General features: G+C 38.8%; 1 pseudogene; it reads right to left on the bottom strand.

Annotated features, from left to right (window-relative positions):
- Positions 1-600: 600 nt before the first annotated feature.
- On the bottom strand, positions 601-15,568 carry LOC135706933 (uncharacterized; annotated as a pseudogene).
- Positions 15,569-15,604: the final 36 nt, after the last annotated feature.

Raw genomic sequence — 15,604 nt, 5'->3', positions numbered from 1 at the left:
AGGCTATGGTAGAAGTGAACGCTACTGACGTGAGTGCAATTGCATGATATGCATTTTTCTGTCTTATCGGCAAATTTAGTAAGTTCAATTCTTACAGTGGCGTAAATGATTTTAGCTACATATGACATCATGTATTGTGTATTACCAACCAGCTGTACTCCCTAGAGCACATTCTATTTAACTCATACATTAAATATTGTCTTCAATGTACAGAAGGCAGCAAGGACATCACGTGTTGAAAAAAAAACGGGTAGGCACAGTATTCCGCAACATGTTCCGGTCATATCTCCGGAACAAAATTACTGATTTGGAACTCATTCAATAGCGTTATGAGACGAAAATACCTTTCATTTGACGTTTGATTTGTTCAAACCAATTCACGGGTTGCTGAGAAATACAGCTCTCAAATTTGGTAACCCCTCCCCCCCCCCACACACACACACACACACACACACACACACACGCACACATGCACACAACACACTGTTGAGATTTTTAAGTTATAGAATTTCTTTCCTATATCTTTATGGAACAAGAACAGTTGATCCCTTGGTGAAACAGCATGTTTATTCTTTAAATATTAATTAATAAAATTGGTTGTTATGCATACGGTAAACGGATAAGTTCAATCTCCAAAAACCTTTTCTTTACTTGCAATTTTTCCAAAGTAAGCCTTTCCAGTTCAAGATTATGGCGCATATTTTCTTGAAGCGTTTCCTTCATCGTCTGATGCATTTCGGCCAATCGTTTGGATATCTGCCGGCTGTAGTAAGCTAAATCAGCAGATTTCTTGTCAAACGATCCGAATGCATTAATCATGACATCTTGAAACTTGGTTTGATTATGCACTTGCGTCTCCAGTAAAGTGTGCCTCGATGTCTTCCTCTTTTTTGGTGCAGGCGCTTCGTTGTCCTCGTATTCAGCTTCCGGAATTTGGTTTTCGCTTGTCTCGTCGATTGCGTCATTGCGACGGGTCGACTGTCCTGATCCAGAATCCTGTCCATATCCAAAGCTAAGGGACTCCTCTGTGTTAAACCTGGCAAACCCAATCGCAATTTCTGGTTGCTCTTCCATTAGCTCGACCATTCGGTTAAATTGCTGTTTAGTGGTACTTTTTGCTTTCGACTATTTTTCCCTAAACGATACCGAAATAAGGGTAGGATTGAAATAAGTGAAAGTTTAATGTACTTAATAACTGTTGAGAATTTCTAGAAACCAGCAATACTGGCAACACGGACATGTTCCACAGCAATGAATAGTAGCTTCCCGTTCTCTCCCACGGTGATCGTTATCAGTTTTCCTTATCACTATCTAGGGGGCAAACTAGATGAGGATAGGACTGATCGTACGCGATCGGTATTTCTCTCGGTCTTCATATTCACCACTGACCCAAGGTATCGTTTCAATATACCAGGGCACAGTTAGTTAGCTATCGATCGTGCCCCAAATAGCAGCAAATAAACAGTTTTTTTTTGCAATCGAACTCCGTCGGTCAATAAAGTGTTCGTTTTCTATATTTTCAACGCGAGTGTTCATTTATTCAAGAACAAATTTTTCAAGTGTCCGAAATAAGGGTCTCCTGCACGGTACTGGTAAGAAAAATTTGGTCCTTCGAGCCGGATATTGGGATTGTGGGACCGTTGGACTGGATAATCCCGATAAATCGGACCAAGAAGTGGACAATAGTGACTCGTGGCGAACGTATTGTGGACAATAGAAGTGGCGTCGGTATCAGCCATCGTGAACGTTATTGAAATGGCAGTTATACCCGCCATCGAAGTGATCCAGAAGAATAGTTGAAGAATAGGTTCAACGGTCATTGTCATCTGGAGGACAGTGCGCTTGCGCCATCGAAACGGCCATCTAGATTCGGCGGATCGCATCGAAGCAGTAGTAGCTGTTGAATTCGGATAGAAGAAACTGGAGGAGCGAATAAGGAATCAAGACAGCAAGGAAGGACGGATTTTAAGGATTGAGTTGGCAGGCAAAAGGGAAGTACAATTCGCATGAAATTCAGTGATCTGTGGTGGCATCATGCATGAGATGCGCGCCGATTGAAAATGGGTTTAGAGTGGAAATAAAATGGTATTGAAAATGTCAATCAATTATTTTTCAATTGCATGCGATTTTCTTCTGGGAATCTTGTCCTTGTGTCCTTTAGATTGACCGTCTTGGTTTCTGCTGGCGTTCACTTTTGGCTTGTTGTTCGCTCGGTTGGTTCCCCTGCTGCAGTCAACATTGTTCGAATTGTCTGTCTCTGTCACCCGTTGGACGTTGAGGAATCGCGAATCGTGGATTATAAAATTTACAGTTGATAGTGGATAGTGACAATAGTGAAGCAAAGTGAACTTGAAATTATTGCAATACTTCAGACAAATAACTTTGACTGGACTAGTGTACATTATAAACGTTATAAGTGAGTGCTAATTGATAAACTGTTGGAGAGTGAATTTTTGAAAATGGCTAGTGAACTGAAAGATCTTCGACGGCAAGAACGGCCGCTTAAAAACACTTTCGATGGTGTAAGAAAATTCATCGATCGATTCAAGAAGGAGAGGCACTTTAGTCAGAACAGTACCAGACTGGAGATGTTAGAAGCAACGATGAAGAAATTTTACACGATTCGGAGACAGATCGATCAGATTTCGGACGAAATGGATGAGGAAGAGGCAGCCGAGTCAAAGGAAGGTTCAGCGGAATGCACCGCTCGTTTGGAAGCGCTTGCTGAACGACGCACCCAGCAAAGCGAGGAATTAATCCAGCAAACTGAGGACAACTATTGTGAGTTGAAGTCGTCATTGCAGTCTCTCCATCATGAGATGACCCCCGGATCGTCTTCTGGAAACCCTCCAGTAGTTTCAAACCAGAATGCACCTACATCAACGGTGAAACTACCAGAATTGCGTTTGCCAAACTTCAGTGGATGGTTCACATTTCGTGACATGTTTCAAAGCTTGATCCATCGAAATCGTCAGTTAACTGACATGGACAAGTTTAGTTATTTGCGATCTTCACTTGTAGGCGAAGCATTGCAAGAGATCGGGTCACTGGAGATGACGTCTGCAAATTATTCGATTGCCTGGGATCTCCTGCAAAAGCGCTGTGAAAAAAAAAAAAACTCATAGTCAAAGCACATCTCGATGCCCTCTTCGCTGTTGAACCGATGAAATGAGAGAGTTACGAAGCGTTGAATCATATCATCAGCGAATACGACAGGAATCTACAGATGATGGAAAAAATCGGAGAGGATACTACAAAATGGAGCACAATACTGGTGCATATGGTGTGTTCAAGGCTCGACTCCATTACCTTTCGCCATTGGGAATCACATCATTGTTCCAAGGAGGTACCCAAGTACGACGATTTGCTGTCTTTCCTAAGAAATCAATATTCTGTGCTTCAATCAATTGCTCCAGAGAAACACACCACCTTCGAGACGCGAAAACCGAAGTCAACCGTGGGTCATCCTTCAGCACATTCTTCGACCCAGTGTCCTTTCTGTGGAGAAGCTCAGCATTCAGCATTCAAGTGCCATACATTCCTGAAACTGAAAGTGTCTGAGCGATATGAGAAGGTGAAGAAATGTGGACTGTGCTTAAATTGTTTTTCTTCTTCGCACCTGGTTCGGTTTTGCACCAAGGGTGTCTGTCGACATTGTCAACGGAAGCACCATTCGCTTTTGCACATGGGATCAATAGACAGTGGAGCAGCTGCTACATCGTCACAGAATGGTTCCTCCGTCCCACTAGAACAGAATCGAACACAGAAATCGAACAACCAACAAACACAGCCACACGCCCAGAATCAAACCACACCAAATCAAAACTCAGGACCTTCCACAAGCTCATTCCCTATCGCAAGCACAAATCCACACCCACCATCCATCACAGATCGTACTCCCTCAATAGACACACACTCATTGCCTGTCAACATGCACACTGCATCACGCCAAGTCCTGTTGTCCACCGCCTTGGTGCGCATAACGGACCAATATGGAAATGTGCAACTCGCAAGAGCTTTGCTCGATACTGCTTTATTTCGAAGAACCTTTGCAAAAAACTGGCAGAAACTGTCACCTGTCTATAGCAGGCATTGGTTGTTCTTCGACAAAATCAACAAAAATGGTGAATGCGACAGTACTCCCACGGTCGCTCAAAATATCTCCGTATTCGGAAAACATTCAACTGCACGTTCTACCGAAACTTACTACCAATCTACCAACCGAGTACGTCGATGTTCAGCAACTTTCGATTCCCAAGCACTTGGCTCTAGCGGACCCAGAGTTTTTCAAACCTGGTCCGATAGATCTAATTATAGGCGCTGAATATTATTACGATCTACTGGTTGATGGTAGAATGAAGCTTTTCGATGAAGGGCTCACACTTAAAGAAACAGTCTTCGGTTGGGTTGTTTATGGATGCGTACCTAGAAGTTCTTCAACGTCATCGTGGACTGTGTCGCATCCTTGTGCTGCACTCGATCTTCAGGAAAAATTGACCAAATTTTGGGAACTGGAATCCTGCAACAACAGAAGCACGCTGTCTGTAGAGGAATCGATGTGCGAAGAAAAATTCGAGCGAACTACTACACGGGATGATGATGGTAGATTTGTAGTTACACTCCCAAAAAAAGGAAGCTGTGATCCAGCAGCTTGGTGATTCAAGAACCAGCGCTCTAAAACGTTTCTATGGGCTTGAGCGTCGGTGCACATCGAATAACCCATTGAAAGATCTATATCGTGACTTCATCGACGAGTATTTTTCAATGGGTCATATGGAGGAAGTTTCTGCAGAGGAAGAACCAGCACATTATTTGCCACATCATGCCATACTGAAGCTTGACAGCACGACTACCAAACTTTGTGTCGTGTTTGACGCTTTATGCAGGACCTCAACGGGGATTTCACTGAACGACGGATTGATGGTTGGATCGGTCGTGCAAGATGATCTGCATTCCATTACACTACGCTTTCGCTTCCGGAGATTCGTAATCGTTGCAGACGTGGCAAAAATGTACAGAATGATAAAGGTTTGCCGTGCAGATCTTCTCCTCACATGCATCTACTGGAGACGTTCACCCAATGAACCCATCAAAACGTACAAGCTGACTAGGGTTACATATGGAACAAGCTCTGCTCCGTATTTAGCAACGAAGTGCCTTCAGCGATTGGGAAGTGAAGGTGAAACCACTCATCCGACAGCAGCAAAGGCTGTTAAGAAGGATTTCTATGTCGACGACGTTTTGACAGGCACAGACAATCTGGACGAAGCCAAGGTCCTCGTGAAAGAACTGATGGATCTCACGAATTCGGTTGGCTTCATTCTGCGAAAATGGAGCTCAAATAGTGCTGAACTTCTGACGTGTGTTCCCACTAATCTCCCAGACGAACGCATATCTTTTGAATTGGATTCATCGACGTCCTCCGTAAAAACTCTTGGTTTGATTTGGAAGCCAGCTACCGACACTTTTAGCTTCAGTGTTCCGAAATTCGATACCGAAGCTCCTATCACCAAAAGGACTGTTTTGTCAGAATCTGCTCGGATTTTAGATTCTCTCGGTTTGATTCCTGTAGTGGTCCATGCTAAAATATTCCTACAAAGGCTATGGAAGGAAAAATACGACTGGGACGACTTGTTACCTGAGGATCTGCAGAATTTCTGGTTGGAATATCGTCGTAATCTAATGGCTTTGGACACTCTCACTGTACTTCGATGGGTTTCCTTCACTCAAGACCTAGCCACTGTAGAAGTACATACACCCATCTCGTGCGGGCAGTCTATTGCTATGAGTGGGCTCCCAGTTACATGTGTAGGTCCGTGCCGAGATAAGAAATGACAGGTGGGCAGGAACTCACGGTCTCCCAGTGTTGGTGAGTTCTTTGCCGTTAATGTTCACGAAAAGTTCACTATTTTGCCATACAGAAATTCAAAACAAATTTTTTTTATCTGCGCATTTGGACTGTTTTTGACCTGTTGCGTACGACCGGAAGGTGTATGCTGGTCACAAATGCCGTGCCAAACTGATTTCCTACGCAATTAATCAATCTTTGATGTGAATTTCGCTAATAAACACGAGGAGCATTTCTTATAGCAAACTTGCCATAACAAAATGGGCATGGCTCATTTAAGTAAACAAACTAACACTTCTTCCGACTGTGGCACCTCTCTTACTCGCCTAGGGCGAGGATTATAGCAGATAATGCAAATGTTCTGTTCAAGTGTGATAGTTGTCTATCAGATCAGAGTTGTGACAAGCAGAATGCTCTGATCTCGCGCGTCAAAAGGATAGAGGAAGAGATGAAGAAGGTTTTTCAACTCTCGGACTCGATCACTGGCATGCGAGATCACATTGCTGCTCAGGTGGACATCGCGGTTAAAAGCAGGATGACAGACATTAGATTAAATGTAAATGGTCTTGAAAATTTAATTTGTGAGAAATTGGATAATATGAAATGTTCATTTTCTTAAATTGATGCGGAAAACCAATTAGCTGTAAAGAATGATCAGCGCAGTTCATCTAAAATAACAGACGCAAAAAACGTAAATTAGTAATTAGTAATAGTGATCATGATGATGATGTTGTTTTTCAAGAAAATGTGAGTTTTGCGGATGTTGTAAAAAGACATAGTCGTGCTAGTCAAAGTAAAACTAATAGTAACAGTAACAGTGAAAGTAACAAACCAGATAATCGTAAGACTCGTCCGGTCATTGTGGTTAAACCGAAAGAGTCCAAACAACCTTGCGAAGATACTCGTAAGTTTTTGAAAACTCAGTTGGATCCAAAAACACACAAAATCAGTAATTTTAGGAATGGTAAAGATGGCTCCATTATTGTTGAGTGTGCAACAGGAGCAAACGTAAGTGATGTGAAAAATTGTATTGAAAGCAATCTGGGTGAAAAATATAGTGCTGTTGTTCCCACTTCGGTGCCAAGATTGAAAATAGTGGGCATGAACGATCAGTTTTCCTCCGATGTCTTTATTGACTACATGAAAAGTCAAAATGAAGACATCGCTATTAATGATGTAAAAGTAGTGAACATGTTTGAAAATCCACGCTTCACTTATAACAAGTTAAATTGAAGTCGCGATTAATTGAAGTCGATGTCGATACTTATAAATGTTTGCTATGTGCGAAAAAAGTAAATGTAGGGTTTGATCGGTGCTCGATAGTTCCCGCGATTAATGTGTTGAGATGCTTCATATGTGGAGAATTTGGACACAAGAGCATGGATTGCAAAAATTGTGATAGATGCTCTAGGTGCAGCCAACAACACAAAACTTCGGAGTGTACGTCAACTGTATTGAAATGTATTAATTGTTTGAAAATGAATAAAGAACGAAAAATGAGCTTGGACGTCAACCATGCCGCATTAAGCTCGGAATGTTTGCTCTATAAAAGACTTTTTGATCAGAAGAAAAGCAGCTTGCGTTTCAATAAATAGCAGCCAAGTTCCAGGAATGTGAATCAATTCGATTTTTTATATTTGAATATTGCGGGGTTGTCAACAAACTACGTAGCATTACGTCAGATTGTTGAGGAAAAACGTCCTCTTTTAGTTTTATTATCTGAAACTCATATTGTAGAAACTGATGTAGAACTGATGATTGTTGATCAGTATAGTATTGTTGCTGCTTGTTTATAACATTCTAGACACACTGGCGCACACACTATTTATGTCAAAGAATCAGTTCAATTTAACCTTCGTACCAACGAAGTTATTGACGGTAACTGGTTCTAGGGCATTACAGTTGTACGTGGCATGAAGATGGGTAATTATAAAGTTTTGTATCATTCTCCCAGTTCTAGTGACCAGCGTTTTGTTGAAGTTTTTGAGAACTGGCTCGACACATTCCTTGATTCTAGTAAATTAAATATATTGGCTGGTGATTTTAATATTCATTGGCGTGATAACCATAATTCGCATCATTTGAAGCGTTTAGCTGAGTTTTTTAATTTAAAGCAAACGGTAAATGAGTATACGCGTATTTCCAGGCACAGTAGAACTTTAATTGACCACGTTTATTCCAATTTTGATTCCATTTGTTCAGTTACGGATACTGATTTGAAAATAACCGATTATGAGACTTTAGTGATTAATGTCTTAGACCATGTTGACGATAACGATAATTTTGTAAAATTGAAGTGCTGGAGGAAATATTCGAAGCAAGCTGTTTCGAATCTTGTTGAGAGAAGCCTGGATTTTCCATTCGTGGCTGGTAACTTAGATGAATCTTCAGCTGTTCTTAATAACGCTTTGAAAACGTGTACCAATCAACTAGTTGAGCAAAAGTTTGTTTCTTTGAAAAACTACAACAGCTGGTACAATTTGGATCTTTTGCGTCTTAAACGAAAAAGAGACAAATGGTACAAAAAGTTTTGTAGATCTAACAATGACAATCATTGGACTAGGTACACAATCGCGCGTAATAAGTATTCACAATCGATAAAGAAAACCCGTTGTGAATATGTTCAAAGGAAGATTGATCAGCATCAAAACAATAGCAAAGGGTTATGGAAAATTTTGAAATCTTTATTAAAACCTAGTAATTGCAAACCGTGGTCCATAACTTTTAATGGCACATTAGAACAGTCAGAACAAGTAATTGCAGCTAAGTTTAATGATTATTTCGTAGATAGCGTTTCATTGATTAATCAATCTATTGAATTGGTCGATGAACCTGACGAAATAAAACAGCCAGGTAATAGTAGTTGTAGATTTGAAGTTTTTCACCCAATCACATTAGATGAACTTAGAGTTATTTGTTTTTCATTAGGAAAATCGGCTGGAGTAGATAATGTTAATGCTAGAGTTATTGAAGATTTATTGCTTTCATGTCATTGGCCACATCTTTCTGGACCTTATTAATAAATCATTGCAGAATGGACATGTGCCACAAATTTGGAAGGAATCCTTAGTGGTTCCTATTCAAAAAGTTGCTGGAACGATTAAAGCCGAAGAGTTTCGTCCCATCAACATGTTGGGACACACATGAGAGAAAATCTTAGAACTTGTTGTTAAAGGCCAGCTGTTGGAGTATTTGAATAGCAACTCTTTGTTGATACCAGAACAATCGGGATATCGGGAAGGGCATTCTTGTGAAACTGCATTGAATTTGGTGTTAGCAAAGTGGAAAGACAACTTGGAGCGTAAAGATACGGTTGTTGCTGTTTTTTGGATCTGAAACGTGCTTTTGAAACAATTTCTAGGCCCTTACTGTTAAGTACAATCAAGCGCTTTGGAATTACGAGTACTGCATATATATGGTTTGAAAGCTATTTGTCTGACAGAACTCAACGGACTGTTTTAATGATTCTGTTTCCAGTCCCGTGAGGAACAACCTTGGAGTGCCCCAGAGAAGTGTATTAGGGCCCCTTTTATTTATTATGTATATTAATGACTTGCGACGTGTTTTAAGTTTTTGCGACATTAGTCTTTTTGCAGATGATACTGTGTTATTCATTGCAGCTAAGTATTTAGAAGTTGCCGTCTCACACTTGAATGAAGATTTGCAGTATCTAAGTAGATGGTTGAAGTATAAGCAGTTAAAATTGAATACAAGTAAAACTAAATTTATGGTACTTTCGCAGAATCGAGTTAATGAGAACGTCTCTGTTGTAATTGATGATGAGACTATTGATCGCGTTCGGGAGATTAAATTTCTTGGCGTGATTATTGATGACACACTTAAGTTCAAGTCATCAAGAAAATTTCCAAGAAGTATGGAATTCTATGTCGATTGAAAAACGATTTAACTATTGCCAGTAAAATACAGCTATACAAATCAATCATCTCTCCTCATCTAGACTTTTGCCCATCCATTTTATTTCTGTCCAATGCAACACAAATATCGAGATTACAGCGCTCGTAGAGTTAAATAATGCGTTTGATTTTGAGATGTAATAGATTCACTTCCTCAACTTTGATGCTAGACGCCTTACAATGGTTGTCGGTGAAGCAAAGAATTGTATATTTGACTATGATGTTCATTTTTAAAGTAGTTAACGGTTTGCTGCCTCGATATTTGTGTGATCGAATTGAAAGAGGAAATGACTATCATAGATATAATACTAGAAACGCGGATGAAAAAGAACACCACATTTCTCGACTTGTGCTTCACAGAATTCATTATTTTTTAAAGGAATAAATGTTTTCAATTCGATGCCTAGACACATTAAGCGTGCAACAACATTAGCAGAATTTAAGAGACATTGCATTTCACACGCTAAAACTGTCTTTTGAACGGTTATCCAGTGATTTTTTTTAATGAATTGACAAATTATGTATCTCGACGAAGTTATTTTTTTCAACGGATTATTTTGTTTGGATATCTGTTATAACGACTTTTTAATAATTATTGTAGCACTGCAAAAACTATTTTGTTCGCCACGATGGTGATAATGGATTTTTGATATTTGATTTAATAGTAGTAGTAAAAAAATAATAGTCTACAAAGGTTTGAGCCTCGTGCGCGTATTACGGATATAGAGGACTGAATTTAACATTTAAAAAAAAAATACTATTTTGAAGATACCTTGAGTTAGTAGTAAGTTTTCTGGCAAATGTTAGGGGTTCGTGAGCATTCCTGACATTGCTGAAAATTATAATAGCATCAGATTACGGGGTTTCTGGTGTAATAGGATGCTTTGTTGCGCGGTGAGATTAAATCACTCTACACTGGGGGGAACTGGTGAGCGACACAAGAGCTCTAGAATATACTGCAGAGAAGTCACAGAAGCTCACTCCAGAGAACACTGGAGTGGGAGAACTGGTTGGTGCTCTGGACATAGAGAAAGTGCAATTTTTAATTATTTGACGCTCCATTGCTAGTTTTACTTTCGATATTGGCGTTGACGTTGAGCCGGAAGGCTATCTTTACACCAACGGTATTTCTCAGTTGCATTAGCATTAGCATTAGCACAAAGGGGGGAGGTGGCTGTCAAATACGAACAATTGTGACCTACCTCGCATAACTGGTACCAAACGTAAACAAGCCATAAGGAACCTACATTGTTTGTTTACGTTTGGAACCAATTTCATACAAGAATGATCAGTAGGCTGATTCGACAGCACGTCCCACCCCAGCATTAGCAGCGTCAGAACAGTACTGACAATCTACACTGATGAATTCAAGCTCTTGAAAATTTAAAGATACTCAATATTTAGCTTTTTGAACAGTGCGAAAAGATTACTGTGTACTTATTTTTAGTGAAATCTGTAATTCTGCAACCAAAAACTTGTTATTTACAGATAACGAGCGCAATTGGTTCAAAAACAACATAGACATAGTGGTGGGTCCACGATACCACTCACCGTGGAGAGTACTGCATAGTACAGCATTGGAAGGAAAAAAGTAAACACCGTGGCAGTGCTGAGATTTGTCATTGTCACTGACAGACTTTCGCGCGATATTGACTAAATTGTACGTCACATAGTCACTGACAGACAACCTTCGTCAAAATCTCATTCATTTTTTCGTCAATGACAAAGATTCACCTGGTAACAAAAAGTGTAATTTAGTACATTCTGTGTCACATTATTGTTATCCAAGTAGCTCAGGACGTAGATACTTATTCACTAAAATGGATCCATGTAATTGTTTTGCTCAAGTCATTTAATTTCGTTACAAATTTAGCTAATAAATACATCTGCACATGTTCGTCACTGACAGCATTGTCATTAACAATTGACATGGTTTGCCTTGACTATGACTGCTGGCTGCAATGAGTGACCAAAGCAGAATTGTCAATATCACCGTGTACTGTCGAGATTTTGCAGCACTGCACCGTGGTGCCTTAAATAAAAAAATAATAAAGATCTGTAACTCTTCTGCGTGAAATTTTGATTTCTGGTGGATAAAATATTAAATTTTCATCGGTACTGTTTTGAACTTGATTGACAAAGTTTTCATTAAGTTTGAACAGCCTTGTTCAAATTGTTGTTTCTCGAAGAACCTACAATCAATTAAATAAGCTGCATTTTTTTTTAATTCATAGGTAAAACATTATGCTTTCAATGTGGAGGCGAACCAGCCCAAGGCTGAAAGCCTCCCTAATAAAGATAAATAATAATAATAATATGCTTTCAATCGGTACAATATTTACTGAATTATATAATTAAAGTTAAGAATTCCTAAATTTACGTTACTAACTACCAAAATTTATGGTAAACGAATAGCATCGATCTAAAATGGATTATGACTTTCGGTTTTAAAAATAGCTTCAACATCCCTTTAATATGTGTACTATTGGAAAGGAGAAGACTACACTGCACAATGGTCCCAAAGCCGTATTTAGGAAGACAACAATGTTTGCGCCCAAACCGATAGAGATGAAAATTTAGTGTCTTCAGCAAAGTTTCTTCGAATTGATTGTTCTACAACTTTTTAGAACACTTTATTGGTCTATCTCAAATAATAAAAAAGTTTGTTTTGTCAATTCGCCTATTTTATGGACCACCATAATTTCACTAACATAAAAATATTGGCCAAATAAATATGAAGCACATTCTCTAAGACACCATTTACCTAAAAGGTGCAAATATTGTTGTCTTCCTAAATACGGCTTTGGGACCATTGGCCGAAAAATAAAACACCAAAGTGTTAACCGTAATTGTAAAATTAGTAAATTTTATTATTAAAATAAAATAATAATCATGATTTCCGAACATTTTTCATCACGAATAAAATAGCAGTTAATTTAATTCATTGTACTTCGAGAAAAAAAAAAACAATTTGAAAACGGGTAGTTCAGCATGACGTGTTTTACGAAAATTGCTCAAACGTCATAAAAACCCGGTCAATCAAGATTAAAACAGTACCGATAAATTGTCAATATTTTACTAAACAGCAGTCAACATTTCTGAAATTTTGATAAACAGACTGAAAAATTATAGCTTTGAACTTTTTATGAAATTGAAAAAAAATTACGGTGTTTATTTTTTCCGTTCCAAGGTCGTATACACAGCAGTTTTTTTTATATGAAAAAAATTAATTCACTTACGTAACAGATGCGAATACTTCATCTCCAACCTCGCCCTGGTTCCCCAATTCAACGATACTGTTCTCAATGATATTCTGTTCGGATTCTGGGAGTCCTTGCATTTCGTTTTCGTTTAACACTATCATTTGCGCGTTTCTCATTAGCACTGACGTTTTAAGAAAGTTTTTTTTCCATTATCAGTAGAACGAACAACAATGTTACCCTTAATAACAACTTGGCAGTTTATCCCCAATACGGATCTACCTTTTCGTGAAGCTATATCAGCCTTAATACACACGAACTTGCCTTTCAATTGATACCGTATAAAAGTTGTCATACGAGCTTCCTATTATGTTCCTTCGGCTGACACTGTTTAGTTTCAAAGTACTTTCAAGTGGCCACAAAACATCACTCGCGCACTTCTTTGCAAAAAAGTTCATTGGGATGTTGCATTCAGTAATCCATAGCACTAATGATGTGATGTACGTGTTTTTATCGATGGTTACACTGATTCGATTAGGCTTGCCCGGAGCATCTTCTCCGGTCACTTGCTCTTCAGGTGCAGTAATTCCACTTTCTTCTGCTTCTTTTTTATGCTTAACCATTAAATGTCGCGACAAATTAAACGTCGAATCACATTTAAATGGCTTACCAGCCTCGCCGCACAACGAACACCAAGATAAGAAAATCTCCTTTCCTTCTGTATTTAGCACTTTTTTCTTATTGAAGAATTGCTGCACAACATCTTCCCTTTTTCTTTTTTCAGCCATTTTTTTATTTTCAATCGCTCAAACAAAATTAACAACTGACACGCACGAAGCGAAGCACTAATCTGTAGTAGGTCCTACAAGCTTAATATGCTAGTAATAAAAGAATGCTTCAACAGCGCTCAAATCTATGCTCTGAAGAGTGGGCTCTGCAGTGAGGTCTCTCGAGAGGTAAACCCTCGAGAACTTTTAGGTGAGTGAACTCGGGAGCACATTTAAATTCATTTCTCTAGAGAGAGTGATTTTAGTTTTCACCACAAAAATTCTTAATAAGCACTCTCTCACACTGGGTTTGTTGTGTTCTCACCGTAAACGTGGTGATTTGCTCGTATGAGTAGCAATGCATACATCCTCAGAGGTGGAAAAATATACGTACGCTAGAGTCGTATTTCGGTGAAATGACATCACTGTCTGTAAATGTAACCAGCTCGTTTTTTTTGCTAACCTGGTTAAAATGTTTACATTAAATTATCTTAAAGATAAATCATCCAGCTCAAACCTTTGTAGGGGTAAGAGGTGGGACCATCATCATCATCATCATCACCTGACGTTAATTATTGATTGTAAGAACCTGTAAATTACAGGACAAATGGCCGAATGACAAATAACCGAATGGACGAATGGCTGAAAGGACGAATGGCTGAAAGGACGAATGGCTGAAAGGACGAATGGCTGAAAGGACGAATGGCTGAAAGGACGAATGGCTGAAAGGACGAATGGCTGAAAGGACGAATGGCTGAAAGGACGAATGGCTGAAAGGACGAATTTCAATTTACAGGAACGATCAATAAGATCATTATATTAGAAAACAGTCTGAACAACAACTGAAAGATATTTTTACCCGGGTACCCCGTCACGCATATAACAGTTAAAACTGAAATGAACAACTGTCTGGTTGAAAGTGGTAGGAATAGTTGGATCTTCTATTCTTTCGAAACATATTTTTGTAGTGATTTTTGGCGCTTCGGAAATTAATATTTTTAACCGCGATTTTTCCTTCTTTTCACATGAGCTGTTCTTCCAAATTTTATTATTAATATCAAATAATAATACAGAACTCGTTATTGCCTTGAAGGTTGTTCGAATGAAAGTATGTTGAATCAAAACGAAAATTCGAGCATAAGAAGGTTAACAGCATGAATTGTTCATCTATTGTGCAGCTATAAAAATTAAAACTGTAGATTTATTTTTAATTTCATAAAAGTAATCCTTGAGTATTTCCTAGAAAAATCAAACACTTGCTGGAGGTCGGGCGTTAACGGGTTAAGTAAAGTGCATTATGTTTAATGTAGAATTTCATTCGCACTGTCAGATTTTATCAGTTTCTTTGTTGTTAACGTATTATAAATTTCGTCTATTTGGTCCATTTGGCCATTCGTTTTTTGGCCATTCTTCCTTTCGGTAATTCGTTCAGTCGCTTATTTTTCATTCGGCCATTCGTCATTCGGTCTTTTTTCATAAGACCTCCTTAACGGTTTTGTTATTACTGTTGGTATCCATTCCATTTCGGATATAGATTCGGCCTTATTCACATAACCGGTCACCATTTGCAATATTTAAAGAGTTTTTTGTTTATAGGTTTTAATCAACTAAAAGAACTAAGCGCAAAAACAATTTCTACGACTATTTTTCTTTTTTTTCATAGCTGGAGTGTTAAATTTGAATGTAGAAACGCATCAACTTTAAATACTACTTGTCGATACTGTAAACAGTTGATCAAAATGTATTGATATGCGAAATATGAAGCTGTATTATCCAGCCGACGAGTTTTACACCATTTCCCTACCACTTACTTTGTGATCCCACATGCCAGGTAGCCATTTCGTGCAAGATTCAGTTGGACAATAACAATATTTT

This window comes from Ochlerotatus camptorhynchus, unplaced genomic scaffold, assembly GCF_037179485.1.
Source record: "Ochlerotatus camptorhynchus isolate MF236.1 unplaced genomic scaffold, CSIRO-AGI_Acam_v1.1 ptg000298l, whole genome shotgun sequence".
NCBI lineage: Eukaryota > Metazoa > Arthropoda > Insecta > Diptera > Culicidae > Ochlerotatus > Ochlerotatus camptorhynchus.
The sequence above is the reverse complement of the archived record's forward strand: the minus strand, read 5'-3'. Positions and strand labels throughout refer to the sequence as shown.